Source organism: Trichosurus vulpecula, chromosome 3 (genome assembly GCF_011100635.1).
Source record: "Trichosurus vulpecula isolate mTriVul1 chromosome 3, mTriVul1.pri, whole genome shotgun sequence".
NCBI lineage: Eukaryota > Metazoa > Chordata > Mammalia > Diprotodontia > Phalangeridae > Trichosurus > Trichosurus vulpecula.
This window is the reverse complement of record NC_050575.1, coordinates 323828244-323852421: the sequence shown is the minus strand read 5'-3', so window position 1 is coordinate 323852421 and position 24178 is coordinate 323828244. Positions and strand designations below refer to the sequence as shown.

Here is a 24178-nt window from a genome sequence, read left to right as displayed (position 1 = left end):
TCCAGCCTTTTTTTCCTGAGGAATTCTCTGGGTCATGGGGGAGGAATTAGAGCCATTTACTTGGCCATTATGTCTCCTCGATGTTCAAGAAGATGCGTTTCATACCTTTGGGCTGCAAGTCCCAGGAGTTGATGTCTCAGGGCCGGTGGCACTGCGCTGTTGCCTCTCGTTGCTTCCACAGACTACCGTCCTGTGGTGGGAGGCCTGGGGAATCTCTGCCGGTTTTGGGCCCCTAGCTTTCTCCCAGGATGTCTTGCACGTTGGTTTCTGCAGCTGCTTCCACTTTAGTGCTGTCTGGAGCAGCTCTGCACATTGAGCGCTCTCCCAGCCTACAGATTCATCCTGTTGGCCTTTTGGACTCTCCTGGCTTGGAAATTTGCCTCATTTAGACTGCTCCCGGTTTATAACTCTCATGATTCTTGGTTTTAATCCTAACTCCTTTGACCTCCAGAATATCATATTCCAAGCCCTTCGATCCATTAATGTAGAAGCTGCTAGATCTTGTATTATCCTGATTGTATTTCTACAATACTCAAATTGTTTCTTTCTGGCTGCTTGCAGTATTTTCTCCTTGACCTGGGAACTCTGGAATTTGGTGACAATATTCCCAGGAGTTTTCTTTTTGGGATCTTTTTCAAGAGGTGATTGGTGGATTCTTTCAATTTCTATTTTACCCTCTGGCTCTAGAATATTCAGGGCAGTTCTCCTTGATAATTTCTTGAAAGATGATGTCTTGGCTCGATTTTGGTCATGGTTTTCAGGTAGTGCAATAATTTTTTAAATTATCTCTCCTGAACCTATTTTCCAGGTCAGTGGTTTTTCCAATGAGATATTTCACATTGTCTTCCATTTTTTCATTCCTTTGGTTCTATTTTATAGTATCTTGATTTCTCATGAAGTTACTAGCTTCCGCTTGCTCCAATATAATTTTTAAGGTGGTGTTTTCTTCAGTGGTCTTTTGGACCTCCTTTTCCATTTGGCTAATTCTGCCTTTGAAGGCATTCTTCTCATTGGCTTTTTGGAGCTGTTTTGCCATTTGGGTTAGTCTATTTTTTAAGGTGTTATTTTCTTCAGTATTTTTTGGGTTTCCTTTAGCAAGTCATTGACTTGTTTTTTATGGTTTTCCTGCATCACTCGCATTTCTCTTCCCATTTTTTTCACTAATTCTCTTACTTGCTTTTCCAAATCCTTTTTGAGCTCTTCCATGGCCTGAGACCAATTCATATTTTTCTTGGAGGCTTTTGATGTAGGCTCTTTGACTTTGATTTCTTCTGGCTGTATGTTTTGATATTCTTTGTTATCAAAAAATGATTCTAAAGTCTGAGTCTGAATCTGAGTCCACTTTTGCTGCCTGTTCATGTTCCCAGCCAACTACTTGACCCTTGAGCTTTTCGTCAGGGCATGATTGCTGGTAGAGTGGAGAGTACTTTGTCCTAAGCTTGAGGGGTTGTGCTGCTGTTTTCAGAGCTACTTCTACACAGCAAGCTCTGCCAGAGCAGCACTTCTCCTCCCCCAAGAACTGCCAAACAGTAATGTGACCCAGATCCAAGCAGGGCAAAACAGGCTCTGCAATCCAGCTCTGATCCTTGGCTTAATTCCTCCTACAGGGTGGGCCTGGGGCTGGAAGCAACCACAGCTGGAGCTCTGGAAGCAGCTGCAGAGGTGCACCACCTCTACTGCCCCTGGGGCTGGAGACCACCGTGCACTCCTCTCACTCCAATCTAGCAGTTTTTCCACTAAGCTGCTCTGCTGTTTTTGGCAGTTGTGGGTTGAAAAGTCTGGTAACTTCCACAGCTCAATGATTCAGGGCCCTACAGCCTGTTTTGCCTGGCTCCCAGTCTGGCTGGTCCTGGCGCAGCCCATGCTGGGCTTTGCCCCCTTCTGCTCCCAATTCTATGCAATAGACCCTTCCCAGTGACCATCCAGGCTGTTCTGGGCTGGAGCCCTGCTTTCCTCTGCTATTCTGTGGGTTCTGCAGCTCTAGAATTTGTTCAGAGCTATTTCTTGCAAGTGTTTGGAGGGACCTGGGGGAGAGCTTAAGCAAGTCCTTGCTTTCCAGCTGCCATCTTGGCTCTGCTCCCACGAGTGTTTTCCTCAGTGGATTTTTGTATCTCCTTTTCCAATTGTTCAATTCTACTTTCTAAGTAGTTGTTTTCTTTTTCCAGGCTGTTTCTTTCTTTTCTTTTTTTTTATAATTCTTTTGCGTTACTCTTTTCCCACTTTCTTTTACCTCTCTTATATGATTTTTAAGCTCTTCCACGAGTTCCTTCTGAGCTTGAGACCGCTGCTGGTTTTTTTTCCTGGGGTTTGCCCTTAGGTGTTTTGACACTGTTTTTCTCTTCTGGGTTTGTGTCTTGATCTTCCTTGTTACCATAATAAAACTTTCTATGGTCAGATTCTTTTTTTGTCTTTTTTTGCTCATCTTTTTTGGCCTTTTTCCTTTTTTTTCAAATTTGAGCTTTGCTCCCTTGATGGAAGGGGCCATGTCTTAGGCTTCTTGTGCCATGGGTTGCAGGCCCTGGCTATTTACCTGGTGTTGCACTGATGTTACCCCGAGGCTCCTGTCTGATGCTGTGCTGAGGGGTGGCTGGTGTTGCTGGAGGCCATAGGGGTCTGCCAGCTTACCTGGTGCTGAGTTGGGGGAAGGGGGAGTCCTAGCGCCGGTATGTCTGCTATATGTCGAGGCCAGTGAGGTGTTTCTGTGTTCCCCAGGGTGACACAGAAGCACATGGCAGTCTGGCTGCTGGAGGTTGCTTGTTTGCCCAAGGCTATGCTGAAGCATGTGGTAGTTTTCAGAGCTAGAGTCTGCCCATTCCCCTGGCTATGTTGAAGCATGTGGGTGGTCCTGGTGTTGGTGTTTGCCTGCTTCACCACAGAAGGGCTCAGGGTCTCCCCATGGTTTGCTGAGGTGGAGCTTGCTGCTGATATGCTGAGATGCTTCCTATCCTGGACTGTATTCCCCTTTTACCAGAGTGAGAAAGACCTTTCTTATCAATCTGCCAAATTTCTTGGGCTGAAAAACTGTTTCGTCTCATCCTTTTGCTGGTTCTCTTCTTCCAGGATTTATGTGGGGGCACAATTTTATGGTTGTTTGGAGGTGAATATGGGATAGTTACAGTAATTTACTGCTTTCTCTGCCATCTTGGCCCCCAGAAGTCTGAATGAAGACCTTTCATTTTATAGATGAGGGAACTCAGGTCCAGAGAGGCTAACTGACTGGTTCAAAGTTACATTAGTGGCAGAGCTAGGATTTAAATCCAGGTCCTGTGACCCCAAAGCCAGTCCTCTTTCTACTGCACTATACTTCTGCTTTAGCTGGAGCTGGCATGAAACATTGCTAGTATAAAAATACAATGACAAAATGAGAAAAATTTCAAAGATACTGTCTGATGCCTGTACCATTAGAAGACTTGCTTACAGAATCACTGAAGTGTTCAAGATATTTTGCACTGATAAACCAGCTATGTGTTGGTTGGTCAGGTCTCTGCATATTATAGATTAGACAATAGCTATTCTTTATCCACTTGTTTTTTCCTGTGAAGATAGGTTAGATTCTTGGGTAATTATGTATCTCAATTAGGAGGCTTTGCATTGTTTGAGGAGTTAGTGCAATGTAACAGTATGTAGAACTGAAACATTTGGAGGTCTTTAAGTATAGGGAACTGCACTCTAATTCAAACTCTAAGCTGGACCCTCCAGAAACAAACACCTTTGGCAACATATGTTACCCAGATGAATCTCTACTGAATCATATGCTTTCAAATAACAAAACGTAAGTATGTAGCATTATGGATTCTCACTTTAAAGTAATCATGTGACTGCAAATAGCTAGAACCTCATCTGCACAAGCATTTTTGCCCTTAATGCTTAATGGACACATGGATTATTCTCATCAATATTCTGTAGGGGAGGGCTGGTATACATATATAGCAATGGTTGTTGATATTCTCAATTGTTATCCCCCCTCCTCACCCAATAAGATTTAACGTTTTTCCCCCTAAGTCTTTGGTATCCCCCTTCTACAAACATATTTCATGAGGTGTGCCTTATCAATACCCTCAAAACTCGGCTGGCTTTGTATATACTTGGCCTATTCTAACTGCTCTTTGTCTATCTTTTCCTCAGTGCCATTTCTATTTCCTCATGTAGCACATCAGGGACTATGGCTGGCCATCCAACTTTTTTTTCCTCGTCCTGGCCGAGCTTCTGATTTTCTGTACTTTGACACTGCCCCTGAGCCCAGGACCTTCATTCCTTACAACAGGGCTATCCAACCTTAGGCTTTTATTGAAACCATAGACACTATATTTTGATTTGCCATTTTAGTGAGAGCTATGTGGTAGCTCAGCCTCACTTACTAAAGCATTTATGTAAATTTCTATGCTTGTAGGAAGGCCGCATAAATCGCATTGCAGCCACATTTTGGACAGCCCTGCCTTACAAGATGCACTCCACTTCCAGCTCTCCTTTATGTACTGTCTTTTCGTATAAGATTGTATGAGAGTACAGAAATTTGTCTTTTTTGGCCTCTACTTGTATCCCCAGAACTTTGCACATAGTAAGCCCTCAATAAATACTTACTGCCTGCTTGCCTATAATGTTAGAGCTCAAATGTGATAGTTCTCTCATCACAGATAGAGAAGTTGGTTATAGAAGTTATGAGATACGTTTTCATCTTTTAATCTGTTCATTGTCCCTTGAGTTTTATCCTTAGAGTGCCTTCAGAATGATTTGACTTAGTTGGGTCTCTCACCTATATAAAAGACTGTATGACTCTGAGTCATACATATAATACCACAATCTCTAAAGTTGAAGGAGTCAATGGAGAGGCATACCTAGATATAATGAATACTTTTCTTCAACAGAAGCCTTTGATTTCTTGTTTCTTACTCATGAACCATGCTTTTCCAAAAATATTTTTCACTTTCCTTCCCTATGCCCACCTTGCATGGAAGTCACCCAATATTAAAGTAAATGTTGATGTAATTTGGAAGGTTTTATTAAGTTTTCCATACCGCTTCATCCTGTGTGACAGAAGTTAGTATATAAGCTGCAATTACCATTATGGTGGTATTTTTGCAGATGCTTATCACAAACACTGCAATAGAAGATGCCTAAATGTACCATGAAGGTATGTTTCTTGCTGCCTTCTGACAAATAAGAAAGCCACTTCTACTAGTTTATTCATTCACCTCTCCATGAAGCACCTGGAAAACATCCTTACATTTACTAGCAACTTCTTTTTGTCTTCTCTTTGCTTTTACAGTGACAATCTCAAGAACAATGATTCTGTTCTTTTATGTCTACTTGTTGGTTGCTGTACAAGGATTTTGCATTTAGAGTATCAACAGCTAAGTTAATGTTTACAGTTTGTTGTAAGTCTCATTAGTTCCTTTTCTACTACTCCAATGTCAAAAATGTAAATAAGAAAATGGGCTGTCCAGGACCTAAGGTCATTTTGTCTTTCTTTGCTTCATAGATTATCACAGTTAAAGAATTCATCACTAAATGCCCCCAGCTTACTGGTGACAGCCTTTATGTACTTAGCCAGGCACACTGGTCCTCAAGAAGCTGTTTGTTGCTAGATGGGGTATTACTGGAAGCCTTTCCAGCATTGTAGCACCTATTAAAGTCTATACTCCGTTGACATTCAATTCCCACCACTGTACTAGCAACCTGTGCTGCCTTGGGCAAGTCATTTAAACTCTCTCAGCCTCAGTTTCCTCATCTATGATATAAAAGGTCTCTTCCAGTTCTAAATCTACAATCCTGTGATGCAGCCCTTGAGAAACCAGGCTCATCCCCATACACAATGCATTGGAATGGACTGTGTGAACTTCATGCTAAATGCTTTTCCTTTAATTGAAGACTCAAAAGAACTGAGCTTATACAATTATCAATAAAAATTTTTACCCTCCATAAAGATCTTGAAGCAGTTTCTCTTGTTCTCTAAGAAAAGAAACTTTCAGTTCATCTTTCTGTAACTTCACCTAGAATACAGAGGCAGGTCTAAATCCTACCCATACTTGTTAATTAACTAAGTGACTGTGGGCAAATGCTTACTGCCTCTCTGAACCCTCCTATCATCATCTCTATAATGGGTTGCTTGGGAAAGTAACATTCATAGTAATTATTTCATAGGGTTGTTGAGAATATCAAATAAAACGAGGATCGAACAGTGCACATAAAGTACTATATAAATGCCAGTTGGGAGCTGATGTCTGAAAATTACATATCTTCAATACCATGTGTACTGTAATTCAAATATAAGAAGCCTGAATGGATAAAATATCTCACTTTTTTATGTATTACTTTTCTTGCAACAGTATAGAAAAAATAATTATTAACCCTATTTCACAGAAAAAAAGCTACGCCTTAAGACAGGCAAAATGAATTGCTCTTGACTGTATATCTAGTGACACTCCAACAGCTTCAGCTAAAATTTAAGTGCTATAACATTTAAAAGTTTATTTCACAAATAATCTTAGTTCTTTATAGTCAAATGTTTGCCTCTCAAATCTGAAAGGCCTAGGGAATCAAGAAATAATTACCAAGTAATATTTTAAATACACATTTGAGATTACTGTATGCAAAACACTGTGCTTGCCTTTGTCAGTGTCAACAAAGGAAATCATGGTATATATGTTCCAGAAAAATGTCACTGATATACTCTGCAGCTTCATTATAATGCTCTCTGACTAGTATATACCTTAAGGATATGTTAGGTGAGAAAATACTACAGAGAAGATCACTCTGATACTATGCTTCCAATAACTTTTCCTTCCTGTACCATGAAATCTAAGGAAGTCATCCTTGCTATAGAAAATATGTTACATGAAGGATCTAGTATACTTCGTTATTTAATTTGTCAAAAAAAAAAAACCAAAAACTCACAACCTCCCCAAATAAAACCACCTACCCTAAAGACTTGGCAGTCATGTAACTCACCATTTTTGCTGCATTTTACAATTTTATCTAGATTCAAGAGTGGTTACTACTCTATCAAATCCAAAATAAGATACTTCAGTTAATAGTCATGAAAAAGGATTTTTCACAATCAACAGAGAATATTCATATTGGACTTTATTTCATTAAAACTGTATATCCATGCCATTGTATAGATTAATAAATAAGAAAACAGGACTGCTACACATGAAAGGCACACCATGTTATGGATCTTACAACTTTTCCTACTTTCTCCACGCTGCCTGTTTGGTGGCACTAATCTGAGATACACCCTCTCTGGTAAGTAACTTTCTCCCATTAGAAAGGAAAGGAAGCCTAGAGAAGGAAAACTTATCCTGACTACACTATGGATACTGTTAACTACAGACCAAATTTAGTTGCAAGTATGGGAAACAAAACAGCATCTGGGGACTTTTAGAAACAGGTTTTTTTAAACTCTTATTTTGTGCTTCACCAAACTGAGATTTTTGTCTTAGATCATCTGGGGCTTTAAAGAGCTTGTACTAAAATTTAAAAGGATGAAATATTAGTTAATATTTCATATTCATATATTACTATAAGATTTGCTACACACTTCCTTCACAGCAACTTGATGAGGTAAGTAGTCTAAGTAATTAAGTGAATGAAAAAGCCTTTATTAAGAATGAAGCACTATACTAAGTGTTGGGGATACAGAAGAACAAAACAGTCTCTGCCGTCAAGAAGCTCATGTTATAAGGAAGACAATACATATGAAAGATTTCAGCTTCCAAGGCCTTTGGAAATGTCCCCTGGTTCTTAAGGTACAGCAGCAAAACAGAAAGTGATGCATATTCTTTAATGTTATTTCCACTGATAAAATCCTGTTTCTGATGTTGAACCATTTCACACACCAAGGACTTTGGTGGTAAAGGCTTTATTTTCCAAGTCTTCAGTAGCCATGACTCCTGAGGAAGAGTGAGTGCAGTACCTGCACAGGTTCCTGCCAGTTGGCATTTCTAGACGGCCTGCTTCCCAGGCTGACAGCTAGAGGAGGAGGAGGAGGAGGAGAGTTGTAAATGGTGAGCTGAAAACAGGACAGGTGGTCTGAGGTGATCCTGCCACTCCTGGTTGATTAGCACTGGTGTCGGTGGAGGAAAAGGGGGAGGATCCTTTCTCAGAGAGGCTGGTCCTCTCAATGATGGATATGGAGCCTGGAATATCTCTATCAGTGTGTGAGAGGAGGTGGCAGCTGAGGTAGTGATGATGGTATGACTTGCTTGGTACACATTGCCTATCTCTCTCAGGATGCCTTTCTGCTTCAGCTACTTCAAAAAGCTATCACAAGGATCAAATGAAACAACGTATTTAAAGCACTCTGTAAAACTTTATAGTGTTACTCATTATCGATATTGATGTTTCCTCCAATTACATGCTTTGCTGAAGAAAATGGTTCTCAGAGAAGTGAATATTAATCTAGGATTAGATCTAGAATTATTTATTATATTTTCAGCTACCTTGCTCCTATCAACAAAATGGCGTCATATAGACTCATTAATGACCCCACTGCTGTAGGTTTGCATTCAATTATGAATTAGGGTTCATATGAACTTCTTCTACTATTTATCTGTGATGCTATCACATGAAATACAAAGCTTGGTTATCTGCACATCTTATTCCACTGCTACTATGTGGCATAGTGAATACATTAGCTGGATTTGGAGGCAGGAAGACCCGAGTTCAAATTCTTTCTTAAACATTTGGGTAAATCACTTAACCTCTGCTTCAGTTTTCCTCAGGTGTAAAATGGAGATAATAATGACACCTACCTCCCCAGGCTGTTGTGAGGATCAAATGACCTAATATTTGCAAAGCACTCAAAAGTGCCTGGCACATAGTAGGCACCTAATAAATGCTTGTTTCCTTTCCTGATCCAAAACTGTGGGCTTAGGAATACGAGAAATTGAGGATGCCAAGAGACAGGAAGAATTTTCTATATGTAATTGTATCTGAAGAGCTTACTCTAGAAAAACTGTAAAATAAACTTCACTTAAAGATAGAAACTATAAAAAATGAACTAACAGGAAACTTCTCAGCATTTACAAGCCCTATGGTAAAAATATACCTGCAAGAATTTTCAAAAATACTAGTGAGTCTATAACCTCTAATTTGTATCACTATGATCAATCATCTATGATTCAGCTTGTTTTCTGAAAATCTCACTTCAATGCGAGCTTTTCCATTTGACAATCCTTCTTTAGAAGTTCTGCCAAGATGTGGAGGCTATGACTCAGGGCTACTAGATGTTAAGAAGGAGGTGATTTCAATTTAAGAAGTGGGTGGGAAATCAGAGGGGGCAAACTGAATCACTAACAGCCTACTCACTTCTGAAACCTAGCAAATGCTTTTTGTGCAAATAATTTTATAAATTCTTTAGTGACAAATTCCTGGTAAATGCTTTAAAATTAGCATTCAAAAAACTGAGATAGATACAAATTAATTCAGACACACTATTTCTAAAAAAAATAAAACTAAATAAGCATTTTCATTAAGCCTCTAACTTCTCCATTGCTGAAAAAGAATCAATCATAAGCCAAAAGACTTCTGAGATCATTAAGGTCACAGAACTGGTCTATGTTGATCAGCTGAGTGAGCTGGCCTCAAAATTCTTCAAAGTTGCTCTTGGTCAGGTGATGAAAATAAGCATTTAGCTGGGGAACTGACATACCCTCTCTTTAATGAAAATGAGAATAATGCACTACTAAGTAAAAAGGGTTTCATTTAAGGAGGATAGTCCAACCTGCAAGTCTATGGCTTCTAACTTGGAGCTAAGGTGTTACATTACAAAAACCACAAATTCAACAGGTTTTCTCACACAAAGCTCTGGTGAGCTAGTTTTGTTAACACAGAGGCCAGTCTTCTTTTGATAGTAAATTAAAAGGATCAGTAGGAAGAACAATTCGAAGAAAAATCGATATTGTTAGCTGTAGTCTAAAATTAAAGTCTGCTTTTGGTGTTTCCAGTACACGCAGTACATTTAATCTGGCATAAACCCAGAGGAACACAAAGTACTTAGGAATATTGTCAGCCAGAAGCCAGAAATACAGCACTTAGGTTTTGAAGAACAAACAAAGCACCTCCAATTGTTTCTCTTCACCCAATGTAGTGTTAATGAACATAATCAAGGTAATCTTTTTGAGAGACAATTAAGTTTGAATCAACTGGCATAAGAGGTACTAGACTGAGCACCCACTGGCTGGCAAAGAATCAATGTTAATCATTTCATAATTCACTCACATAGTAGGCAAGGTTAGGAACATCTGTTAAACTTCACTATAATACAGATATTTTTATCCTCTTGCCCCTAAACATCAAACAGATAGATACTTAACAGTTCAGACACATGCAGCTTGTTACATGGTCAGATTACCATTTAAGATTGATAGTAAATGTCTAACATTATGCACAAAAGGTGACAAATAGAGCAAAAAATGACAGCCAGCTCTGAAATTCAGTCAGGCAGCTAATTCAAATGTACTTTTGTCTTAGTTTATTTAGGTATAGTTCCACTGAGAAGCAAGATTAGAGCACCTTCTATATTATATAGACTATTTCTCAAATCATTAACAAAAAATGAATTATATATCCCAAATACATGTCTGCCAGTTACGCAGTTGATAGAGGGCATACTTCTTACAAAAACTTCTGACCCAAAAAGAAAAAGAAAAGATAAAAGGAACTGCAAAGAGAAGAATGGAGGGAGAGGTATTCTGGTGTTATAGACAACTATTAAACTGAAGATTAATGATTTTTAAATCTCTCAAAGGAGAACTCTAAATCTCCACTGTCACCTCTAAATCCACTCAACATAAGAAAGGTGGCAGCTGGAACACACTGGAAAGGTAATGGTTAAGGTGACAACAGGAAGAGAACATAAGCTACAAGAAGTGACCTAGAGGAGGAGAGGGTATGAAATTATACTTTGAGTTTAATGGACAGACTGCAGAGAATCACCCGGAATCTGACATTAAATCCCAGAGAGCTCTGACACCTGAGCTAGACTTTTAATCAGCTAAAAACTGAGGGTACCCAAATAGGGTTTATGATGAACAACATACTTAAGTACACAAAGTATACAGTGTCTTTATTATTATTATTTTTTGCAAAGCATCAACTCCTTTCCTCAGTATATGTAATAAAGATATATGTAATAAAGATAGTATCTAGTCACATAACTTCAGGAAATCCAAGTTACTAACAGATTTGTCTGGAAGTCTGCTATCTTATGGTATATCGAGTCTTTTCTAAAAATGAGCCACCATATAATACTGTCACTATCACTGCCTACAGGATTTCAAAATCCACTGTAAACAAGTACTACTCTTTATTTTATTTCATAGATGAATAAAGCATACAAGTTACCTTGATTGTTTAGTCTCTCGGAGCCAACAGGAAAGCCAGGAATTGAACACAAGTCCTGTGTTTCATGCTAACTAGGCTAGTGTTCGAAGGATGTTAAGTAATTCAGCCTATAGCTCACAAATTAAATAACAGCTAGCATTCAAGTTTGCAAAGCATCTTACATATATCATCTCATTTGATCCTCACAACAATCCTTCGAGGTAGATAGTATTATCCTCATTTTACAGATGAGGAAATTGAGGCTGAGGGAGGTTAACTGATTTGCCCAGGGTTCCACAATTAGTAGGTAAGACTGAGGCAGCATGTAAACTGAACTCTAAGCATTACATCTAACAACTATAAGCAAAATCTTACTATTATTGAAAAGGATTAAGATAGAAGCTACATTAAATGTTGACCTAAATTGGAAAGATTTTACTGATTTCTCATTATAATTGGATTCTTCATTCTATACTATTTAGATTTGATCATAAAGTTGCTGTTACCAAAAAAATAAAATAAAATAAAATTACTACTTCCTGGCCAATGTTTGGTAATGTGCTTCTCCAAACTCAACTGTGCTGGTCTTTCAACAACAAACACAAACCACCACTATTAGTTCAATACCTGAAAGGTTTTCAGGTGGTAGAATCTATAAGCACTTCCATTCCCTTGTACTTGTCTTTTAAAATCCAGGGTCATTTCCCTACCAAAATGAAGTACTGTTGTAGGACATTAGTGCAGTTTGGTTTTCACAAACTATTCCAAATCTCATTAACCTCCTTTTAAATCGGGTATATTATTTGGTAAATTACTTTTTATTCACATATGTATATTTATACACACACACATAAATAAAAAAGATAAAGGATGGCTTTCTTGAATAATGGCAAAGTAACATGGTACAACTGATAAGTTCAATTTTTTAGGGTAGAAAAAAATATTTTAAAAACATCATGGGGACCTGAGTAATAAAAGTTGGAAACTCTATGAGTGAACCAGTTTCTTTGCAAAATACAAAAACATAAAAAGCAGCAGAGTATGTATGTGCTGGCATATTGCTTTCAAACTTCTGGAATGGGTCCAATTCATCTAACACTAATCAACAATGTTTCTTTTCAAGAAACATTCTCAAATTAACTAAAAAAAATCTGGAAATAGGGTATAGATATAGTGTAAAGACCTGAAACCAACCTTTGTCTCTATCACTATGATACCTAATGGAAATATCAACATCAACGCAAGAATTTTGGAATAATACTGTAAAATATCTACTTAGAAGAAAAGGGTCATATGAATTAGAGAAAGTTCCATTTCTTCAGGCTTTAAACTCATGACATAACAAATCTATCTGGAGTGCCTTTGCTTTGCATACTTGAATTTTTACAGACTGTAGCCATAGGACAATACAATTTTTAAGAATCATATCATTGTCATATATCCAAAAGAATGTTGTACTCTTCAAGACAATCACTCTGTACACTTCAAGACAATAATCATTATTCCAACAATGCTGCCTCCCCTTGAAATAGTTTTGGAACTTCTCTTCTGCAAAAGCCTTTTAAGCATGTGGAGGTCTTCATTCTTTGACACTAAATTTGATTTTTTGAAAACAGCTAAGGGTTTTTCCAGTCATGTCTGATGAAATAGGTGATTTTGTTACTGTTACCAGCTTTAGTTAAAAACACTAAGGAGCTATGTGACCAGTTTTTTTTTTCCTGTGGTTCCAAGCTGGCTCTAAAAGCAATTTTAAGAGAATCCTTAAACACATTTTTAGTAACAGAAACATTTTTGGGAGCAGCTTATAGTCTCTCAAGGGCAATGTTCATTTGTACATTTTGTTTGTTCTAAAAAAAAAATCTTTGTAAGTAGCATTCCTTCTCCTAACAAAAACTTGCCTTTTTTAGTCACTGAAATTTAGCTGTGATCTAATCAAAGTATTATACCAACTATATGTATTGTCAGTAATAGCTAAGCATTCTACAGCCTAGTTCAGGGAGGAAAGCCGTAAGTAAATAAACAACAACAAAAAGTTGTAGTGGATAATGTGGGGAACTAACATTTTTAGAATTAGCAACTTAGGAGGCAGATTACAAAAGAAAAATTGGCTACAAATTCACTGAAAAAGGAAGTCAATTAATTTTCACTGAAGCTGCATGTGTTGAATTTTAGATTTTTTTAAAAAATCATATTCCAAATGTTTAGCTTAGCTGGATAATGCTGATGGATGTCACAGTTTTCCCCCAATTGTAGTCATCAATATCAGTTTTCCTTTTAAAAATGATTTTTTTGTGATGTAGGACTATTACAGGAGTTAATACTACGTAGACATAGCTCTTTTATTAACTTGTCCTAGTATTGATGACAGCAGGCAAAGCATCGTGGCATCTGGAAAAAAATCAGATTCTTCCAATTCTTGGAATTTACAATTCATTTCAATGTTATCCTATATTACTGTCTTTGTTCTTAGTTTATTTCTGTAGGCAGCTATGTTAAATGAAAGGTTTCAATCAAATGTTATAGATAACTTGCTATTAATAATAATCAATGTCACTGTAGAGAAACCTTGTAAATGCTCACATTCCTTGAAGAAATGCTAACAGCTGACATTCATACAGTGCTTCAAAGTTTGCAAAGTGCTTCATATACATTATCTCACTTGAGCCTCAAAGATCTGTGAGGTAGGCAGTTATAAATTTATCACTACCCTGTTTTTTACAAATAAAGAAGCTGAGGTTGCCAAATAGCTGGTAAATATGAGAGATTAGATGTGAACCCAGGTCTTTCAAACTAAAGTTTTATTAAACCTAATAGCATCATGTAACAGTATCTTGCTTGGAAATTTATTCAAACAACAAATATCTGAAAGCTTTAACTTACTATACTAGTGTGCCAGATAAATAGCATTTTAGGCATGAATATTGAGTAAGATCATGCATAATATATAATATTCAGAGAAGTGATGTGTCCTGCCCAAAATAACAAAAAAAGTTAGTGGCAGGTCCTGAAAATCCTACCCACATCAGTGACTCTTATTTCTTCTAGAGGCCTAATATAAAATCAGTTTAGAGAATTATTTTGCCCCAGAGTTCAAACTAGGAAAAAATGAAACACCAGAAGTCCCAAACCTAGAAATTATTATTTCTATTTAGTTTTGATGTGTGATACAATTATAGGTGACCTGAAAAATTTTTTGCTGGCTCTGCAGCAGCAAAGTATAAAATGCTAAGCAAAAGAATGTAATCTCAACAAATGTGGCTTGTACTAAAGTGTTCCATAGAAATTACTTTGTGGGTCTTAATTCAGAATGCTATCAACCTTATTCAGTTATAAATAGTTTGGAGATTTAGAAAGACATTTTGCTTAAAATAAATAATTTAAGGAAATCTTTATTATTTTGAGAATTAAAAAATCATGATTTTCTACCAGCAACAATACTGTTTTCCCTTTCTCCTTTTCTCAGATTGACCTCAAAACTTTTTTTTGCTATTGCTTCCCCCAATTAAAAAAATATTAATTAACTTCCACTTTGGGAGTAATTTCTCAAAAGAAACCCTCAACAAAATCCTATTACCTTCTTTCATATTCCAAAATGATTTTTTGAAAATTTTATAATGAAAATGTAAAAGAAAATAACTTCATGATAGTTCACATTTAGAAGTGCTTGAAAGTTTACAAGGTGCTTTCCTCCCAAAACAACTGTGAGGTATTCCCATTTTACAAGTAATAAAACTGATTTTGATGAGTTTAAGTGACATCTAGTTTCACAAAGCTTATAAAAAAAATTCCCAGGCAGGACTTGAATTCATGTCTTCTGACTCTAAGGCTAAGTCCAGAACTCTCTCACTTTTTAAAAAAAACCTCATCACACTATTATGACAAGGAACACACACACGTACATGTATGGATCTGTGCTATGCTTCAGTAGTTATCTGTGTGAATAAGTTACGAACCTGTCCTTCAGGCTTTGTCTATTTTACCAGCTATCAAAACTTAATGTCAGCTTGAAAACAATGATTGTTCATAAAATACAACTGCTCATCACTTAAACTATCACAATCTAGAATATTCTTCACATGACAGTATATACTCAGCATACACATATTTCTGACAAGCTGAATGGAAGTTGAAACATACTCACAAAACAGCTTTGGTAGTATTTAACAGTGTCTGACCCAATTCTTCCACATGTATTTTCCTCTCATTCCTTTAGACCCTTTTGTCAGTGTAGCTATGAATCCAGAGGTTAAAGGACAGAAGCTGAGGAATGTGCAAAGACAGGCTCCCCTAGTCAATGCTGCTTCTTGACTTTGGACACCAGTGACTGAGTAAAGAGAAAGTTCAAATAGCTTCTTTAAAGTACAAAGGGTCCATGATAAATCTCATTTGCTAATCTGCCACAGAGCTATGTAAATGTCAACCAACAGAAAGTATGACCACTTAACTGATGATGTTAAGGAAGGGGAGGGACCCAAAATAAATATGTTTCTATTGGGGCAATACACTTCTATCTCATTTTGCATGTCAAAATAAATGTTAGCATCAAGACAACATTCCATTTTACGTTAATTCCATTGCTCTTAAATATATCTGAATGGCACACTTAATTCTTTAAAAAAGGGGTAAATTTCTTAGAAGGCACATTATACTTATTCAGCACAAGGTTTCACAAATGCTACTTTCTTCCCACACCCAAAGTCCTATTTTGTTTGTTTTTAATCCAAGATCTAACTAGAGCAGGGAAAGGGATGCAGTTTGTTATTTTGATAATTCTCTCTTTGTAGATCTCCCAATGACTCACTTTTACTTTTAGACACCATCAGTCAATGCATAAGTTTGGTATGAGGGGCAACAGGCTGAAACATAATTTACAGCAGCACCCTACAAATGGGGACACCTATGCAAATAACAATTACTTTCCTTAATTTGCTATGAAGTACTTCTTTACATCTGTTATTGTGATAGTGATAATTATTTACAGAAACAGGAAACAAGCCACAGAGATAATGCATTAAATTTAAAGACATTTCTGGTAGCTTTCAACTTGCTCAACTACCAAAATAAAAATGAACTCATGAACAGGCTAAAAACAATCATAAGCATCCACAGACCAGCTTAAGACGCCGGACAAGATCAAGCTGCGCAGATGAATACAAACTATTAAAAAAAAACACAAGAAAAACTATTTGTACAACGGAACATAACGTTCTGGAGATATACATCTAGCCATCCTAAGAAAACAAAATGTCTTATCTGAAAGAAATAAAAAAACAAAAAAGGGGCATTACGAACTAGAACAGAACATACGACAGTGTCTTTAAAAGTCCAGAATTTTTAGAAGTTCGCACCATGTTTTTTGGTCACTTTTTGAAACAAATGTTCAACTGCTATGCAACCAAATGACAATACTTTGCAGCGTAGGAAAAAGTGAACACTTTGAACAAGACCAGGTAGCTGACCTTTAAGTATTCAACGAGAAGTACAGTACCTTGCTTAAACAGGCCTTCTATAATATTTACAAACATATTTTTGTTGAATGGCTAAAAAGTGCATTTGAGTTTGGGGAGGTATTAAAATTTGTTTAAAGATCTAACTCAAGTTTTCTACAGAAACCTTAAAAAAAAAATTAGGCTGCCCACCAAAAACAAGTATATGGCTCACAACAGTTCTCTAAGTCTCAACCAAGAAAGTATTAGTGAAGAAACCCTCTCTGGTGTTAAGAGCCAAGTCTTTATAAGCGGTAGCATTGTTTTAACTACCCAACAATTACCAAGACTAATAGACTTCAGCTGACCTACAAGTAAAGTAGGTATATTTACCTTCATCCCAGGGACCTCCTGAGAACTGAATTATTTCGCGTTAAGTACAATGAGATTTCTCCAGACACCAACACAAGTTTCACGCAACTCATCAATTACAGGGCTTCTCCAGAGCCTCAATATACCCACCTACAAAACGGGTCTATAGACTTCCCCCACAGGGGTGCTAGGAGGCTTAATTAATTAGTATTTGTAAAGTGTTCTGAGATCCAGAGATGAAAGGAGGCCCGAGAGACACGCTGAGATAATGACAATAATCATAACAATAATAAAAAAAAATTACTAAGTTGGGAGTCGGCGTTATGTAAGGGGAAGGAGAAAAAAAAAGAACTTATCCAATAACCACAAAAGAAACACCCGCGAGCCCCTCCACCCCCCAACTCCACAATCCTTTCTCTCCCTTTTGTTTCCCCCTCTTTGCCCACTCGGGCCGGCTTCTTCGGCAAGAAAACACAAGGCCCCGAGCCAGGAGAGCTAAGGTGAGGGGGCGGGGAAGGGGGATGGGGGGGGAAGAGAAGCAGAGAGTTGGCGGATGCTCGCCCCCTCCCCCCTCCCGGCCGGGGTCCGCGCGGGGTCGGGGCGGGGGGAGACCAGGGTCCGGGGCCAGGCAGCTCCAGGACAAAGGCACTTCCTCTTTCTTCCCAGGGCTCGGGATGGAGAGGAGAAGGAAACTGTGCTTTAGCCGGGGCTCCTTCGTTCTGGGGGGCCGTAGATTGGGGGGTGGGGGTGGAAATAAACCCAGGAAAACGCAGCAAGAGTCGAGGGGAAGTTGGAGTCTTCCTCTCCCACCTCCTCCAAACAAAACCTTTCCCTAACACCCCCCCCCCCCCCCCCCAACATACAGCGTCCGTCCTCCCCCTTCAGAGGAGCGCGCGAGCAGCCTCCCGACAGTCGCGATACTCACCGGGCGATCTCCGTGGGTGACTGGGATCCCTCACAGCCCCTCCACCGACACGGAGAGAAAGAGGAGCTCGGGGGGGGGGGGGGGGGCGGTGCGGTGAAGCGAGAGACTCGACGGAAGCTGCGGAGTCCTTCCAGCCGCCGCCGCGGGCTTCTCTGGAGCCCGGCGAGCGCGGACCGACGAGAAGTTGGCCCCGGAACTGGAGCGACGGAGATCGGCTGCAGACAGCAGGAGAGACGCGAGGGAGAGAAGAAAAAGCGCGGAGGCTCCGGAGCCCCCTGGCGTGGGGGCGATCCCGGCGGGGGAAGAGAACGCACGCACCGCGAACCCGAGCAGCGCAGCGGCGGCGGCGCCCCCACGGTCCCCCCTCCGCCTCACCCTGCCTCTGGGTCAGTGACACACAGCGAAAGAGAGGGGAGGAGACGCGCGGGGGAAGGAGGGAGGAGAATAGGAAGCGGGGGGGGGGGGGGGGAGGGGGAAGGGTTAAGAGCTGGGGAGGAGGAGGGTAGAAGGAGGAGGAGAAAAGGAGCCGCGCCGCAGCCCACAGGCCTCTTGGGAGTTGTAGTTCTCAAGCGGAAGGAGGGGGAACCTGGAGGGGAAGCTTCACCTCACACAACCCGCGCCACTTTGTCCTACTGCGCATGCTTGCCCGCGCTAGGGCCGTCCCCTCCCGTTTCCATGGCCACAGACACACTAGCGGAGAAGGGATGTTCTGGAGTGTTGTTGAGGGAGACAAGGCCCCTCTTGTTTTTGTTTTTTTCGTTGTATTTTTTTTTTTCTGGGAAGGTTGAGGACTCCACCCGGCAATTCTTTGTCCTCTTTTACTCGCCCATCCCCTAGTTCCCCCACGAACGATTTCTTGGGGAAGCCACGCTGCTCCAGACCCCACCAGGGGCTCCTGTCCTTGGATCTCTCCGCGTTACCCAGGGCTTTCTTGTCCCACCCCACGAATCCCTCTCTCTTCTCTTTCAATCCCCTCGGTCTTAAACGCTTGATTTCTTCGCTCGAGACTTGCAGTCAATAACAGGTGTAAAACTTTCCAGGGCACAACCATCCATCCAGGAGCCCACTCCACATATTCTTATTACTTCTCAGCCCCTTTTTGTGCCCCACTTTAGGGCAGCAAAGGAGGAGTTCGAGTATCACACGTACTACTTGTAAGGTAACCTAAGATATCGTCACTCTTAGCATCAGGTTTGTACAGTCACTCAATGAACAAATCCAGATTCCTTAACATTCTTTCATGAGAGCTTTCTTAAGGTATTTTGTTTGTACGTAATTGTTTGCAGGTTATCCACCCCCTTGGAATGTGAACTCGTTGAGGGCAGGGACTTTGTTTTACTCGATATTTCCAGGGTTTAGCCCAGGCCTGGCACCTAGTGAGTACTTAATCAATACTTGTTGACTGATACTTTGAGACTAATAAACGTCAGACCTGACAGTTGGCTCTTGGATACTCCTTGACAAGCTTTGATTTTGGCAGCAAATTAAGTCTACGCCAAATCTAAGTGCATAGTTTGCCTTTCCTGATCCCCCTTAAGGCCAATGCCTCGTCTCTGTTGATTATCTTCAGTATATATGAAAAGCAAACTATGCGCTTAGATTTGGTGCAGACTTAATTGGGTGCCAGAATCAAAGTTTGTCAAGAGGTGTGCAGGAGCCAACTGCCAAGTTATCATTTATTCACTTCCAAAATATCAGTCAGCAAATATTTACATGTATATGTATATGTAAATATGTCATAATATGTGTATATGCATGTATATATACATATATGTCATATATATGTGTGTATAAATTTGGCTTCAGAGACTAGTTGTTTGACTCTGGGCAAGTCACTTAACCCTGTTTGCCTTAGTTTCCTCATCTGTAAAATGTGCTGGAGAAGGAAATGGCAAACCACTTCAGTAGCAGTTGTGGAGAAAACCTCAAATGGGGTCATGAAGAATCAGACTCCACTGAGCAACAACTATATATACACGTTAATATAAGTATTTATATATGTGTATATTATATATATATGTATATTATATATCTATATCTATATCTATATATATATCTATATATATATATCTCTTGTTCCTACCTAGTTGTTTGCATTATCTTCCTCCATTACATATTCCTTGAGATCAAGAATCTGAGTTTTTTGGCCTTTTTTTGTATCCCCAGGGCTTAGTATTGTACCTGGAACATAGCAGGGAAGAGAAGAAGTAGCTATTAAGTTCCTACTATGTACTAGGCAATGTGCTGAGCCATTTACAAATATTATCTCATTTGAGCCTACATAGCAGGAGCTTAATAAATGCTTGTTAACCTGATTCAACCCTTTGTCAACTAAATCTACTCCAATTTTTAGAGACTTTGGAATAGGGGTAAAATGTGAAAGAGAAGTTGGTATGCTCCTCTTCTATACCTCTGCCCTTCTTAGCGTTCTGGTGTTGCCAAAGCTGCCCCTAAACCCTGAAGAAAATAGCAATGGGAAGCATCTGGAAGAGTCCCAGAGGATTTGAAAATAGCAAACCTAGTAGTATGCTGCAAACAGTAACTGGCATTTCTAAAACACTTCCAGGTTCACAAAGCACTTTGCATACCTTATTTCATCCAATCCTCACAACAACCCTGTGAAGGAAGTACTACAGATTATTAGTATCTCTACAGAAGAGGAAATTAAGGTTTAGAGAGGTTGGAGGACTTGCTTATAGTCACAGTGCGCCTGTCACAGGCAGTATTTGAATCCCACCTGTCCATTGCAGACCTCTAAATCCATCATTGTTCCCACTATACCATAAGGCCTTGGAGTCATAAGACTTGGGTCTAGTCCCAGCTATGCTACTTAATAGCTAGGTGACCCTGGGCAAACCATTCCAATTCTCCAAACCTCACTTTTCTCATCCTTCAAACAGCCCTAATAACAGCTACCCTGCCTATGTGACAGGATGGTTAGAAAGGGCCAATGAGCTATGTATGTAAAAGTGCTTTATAAATGGTACTGCATTGTACATGTGAGATATTAGTTACATGGCCAATGTCTCATCATCTTGCAGACTTATCCCATATCATTGCATCTGTTGTCCAAATGCAATCATTTCCTCCTGATGTTCTCCAAGGCCACAAATAGTCAACACAGATCATGCTCCTATTTTAAACCTGTGAATGGCACACAAATTGAAAGCTTGGGCTTTCACTCGAAAGAGTTTTAGCCCCAAATGTCTAATCTGACATTTTAAATATCATTCCAAAATGTCAAGAGCAAGTTAGTAAAGCATCTTTTAACATTTAAAAAATAATGTTTGAACAGAAAAGAAATCATGATCAATTTTTTTGTATTGGCCATCCTCTATAGATATTGTTAGTTTGTCATGGCTCTGCCATTGGCTAGCTGTGTAACCAAAGGCAAGTTACTTACCCTCTCTGAGTATGTCTCCGCATCCATAAGATAAGGAGAATAATGCTTGCCCCTACCTTAAGAGAGTTATTGTGTTTATAAATGGCAAAACAGTATAAAAATGTGAACTATTTTTATTGCTGTTAAAACTCCATGCTTATCTAAACCATCATCTCTCAAACTGTGCTGTAAGGAATCCTGAAACATCCCAAGTTTTTTTTTTTTAATGAACCTGAATGTTTGGTAATGGGCGTTAGAAATAATACTTTTAAAGAGAATTTCATTACAAAAGTTCTGCTAAAGTTTTGTTTAAACTGAAGAGTTCTACCTTTATGGGAGGGTTCTACCACTTTTCTATGGAAAGTTTGAGAACCTCTGATTTAAATAGCTAATGGGATGCTAGTAATCAGAATTCTTAAGCCGTATTTTCATTTCTAAAACTCACTTGTGTTTTCCATGGACAAGTCACAATAAAATCTTTGTGTCACAATTTTCCCATCTGTGAGGTCGAATTAACTAATGAACACTTTGGAGTACTTTCATAACATAATGAAAGGGAATGTAGAAGTTTAGAGTATTATTTTATCAAGTTTTTTGGTTTCCCTGTCTTGGTGGCTGAGTAATATAAAAAATGAGAAAATGATAAATAATTAGAGAAATTTCTCTTTGTGCTAAGAAGAGTAATAGAAGGCTAGAGCTAAAAGACACATTAAAGTAGTGGTTCTCAAAGTGGGGCTGGGGATTTCTGGGGTTTCTTGAGACCCTTTCAGTGGGTCTACAAGACCAAAACTTTTTATAATAATACTAAGATATTTTAATATCTAATGTCAATTAATCAATAAACATCCAATAAACATTTATCAAGTGTTTACTATGTGCCAGGCACTGTGCTAGATAAAAGACAGTTCCTGCCCTCATGGAGCTTTCAATCTAATGGTAAATATTGGTAGATAGAGCCCACATAAACAAAGGCTCTTTGGGGAGTTCTCGATGATTTTTAATAGTGTAATAGAGCCCAAAGAATTTGAGGATTGCTACATTAGAGATTACGTAGTACAACTATCCCATTTTACAAATAAGGAAATTGAGTCTTGTCAATTAAGTGACTTGCCTAAGGTCACACAGTAGAGGAGCTGGCACTGCTAGAAAAAGAACACTGAACTTTCAGCCCAGTAACTAATTTTCTGCTACTCTCTGGTGCCTCTCCATAAGAATATTTGTATGATTTGTCCTGACACTCTGTCAGTTATGGAGGATACTAAGTTATGAAAAGATGGATGAGAACCAGATACTGTATAGTTTTAAGGCTCAGTATGACGGTTATTTATTGTGATGGGCATTTTTTGTAGCACACGTGCAGATGGCTGGCTATAAACCATAAGAGCATAAATTCAGAGGTGAAAGGGACCTTAGAGGTCATCTCATCTTAATCTCACTCATTTGCAGATGGGAAACTACCTAAGTTTCTAAAAATACAGGGAATTATAAATGACAAAACAGAGATCTCAGCCTAAGTCCTAACTTGAATCCATTAGTCTTTCCCCTGACCAAAGCAGGTAGAGTTTCAGATCCAGTTTCCTGTTTTTGAATGTCATGGTAGGAGGAGGCCAGCAAAATATACACTGAACTAGCTTTTGAGAGAAAGAAAACCCTTTTCCAAGCAAAAGAAATGTTAATTTTGGTTTATTCTACCTTTGGAGATTCCATAATTCTATGAAATAAAGAGCTAATGCTGATTCATGAAAAATATTTTCAGAAAATTTTGTCATTATTATCTCGTTCCTTACTACAAATTGAAGAGCAATAATTTTAAGGAAATGAATGAATACATATTTCAGAAAAATTATTAAAAGCTAAGTCAAAAACAATTTTCCCCTGAGCCATATACTCCATATCCATGCCATGAGAATACTAGTAGCAGTATTGTATACTAATTTTGTAATAATTTATCTTATCTATTAATGGAAAAGAGCTAGGTAAGTTGCTTGAAAGCTGTAGGGGTTAAGTGACTTGCCCAGGGTCACTTAGCAAATAAATGCCAGAGGCATAATTTCAACCCAGATTTTCCTATCTTATAAACCCAGCGTTCTGTTGCCTATGCTGTGCTGCCTCTATATCTTATTGCATATTATAGTGAAAATTGATATCACATGTTAAGTGCAACGAAGGGGCTAATGTTGATCGAACAGCATATTTGTAGTTTCTGGTTGTGTTGCCTTCCTTTTAGCAATCTAATAACTCCTTCATTGAATGAACAAATTTAAAGTTGATTAATCTTTGTTAGTGGCAAGTAGTGCATTTTAAGAGGGTAATAAAGAAGCAAGAAATAAAGTCCTTAACAAAAGAGAAAATGGAATATGTTCAATTCATCCACCCTTTAAGTTGCTAATAATGAGAACTAACAGCCTCTAATACCTGTCTACCCTTTTAAGTTGCTCATAATGAGAACTAACAACCTCTACTGTCTATCCACTAAACAAAAAATTCGATTGACAAATTGAAGATAAGCCAAAAGTAATGGACAGCTCCCACACCCCAACCTCCAGTAGAACAGGAAAGCTTCCAAATTATTCAAGTCCCATATTACCTAGGCAGTTTACCTTTGCCGCAGCTTGGGATCACTTGAGTGTTGGGGCTAAGGGAGGAAGAATGGAAAATGAAATGTGATGGTTTTGATATTTTAAATTTCTGGAATCAACTCTTCCCATATTCTCTCACCTAATTTTCAAAATCCCATCTCTATTTCTT

At 38.8% G+C, this 24178-nt stretch overlaps 1 protein-coding gene across 1 annotated transcript in view; it reads right to left on the bottom strand.

The window, feature by feature from the left end:
- Positions 1-18501, bottom strand: part of PELI1 (pellino E3 ubiquitin protein ligase 1) — an 82762-nt gene extending 64261 nt beyond the window's left edge. Inside the window, exon 1 of the mRNA XM_036751924.1 lies at positions 18049-18501. The gene's annotated coding sequence lies outside the window, so the exon portion shown is untranslated. The remainder of the gene's footprint in view (positions 1-18048) is intronic.
- Positions 18502-24178: the final 5677 nt, after the last annotated feature.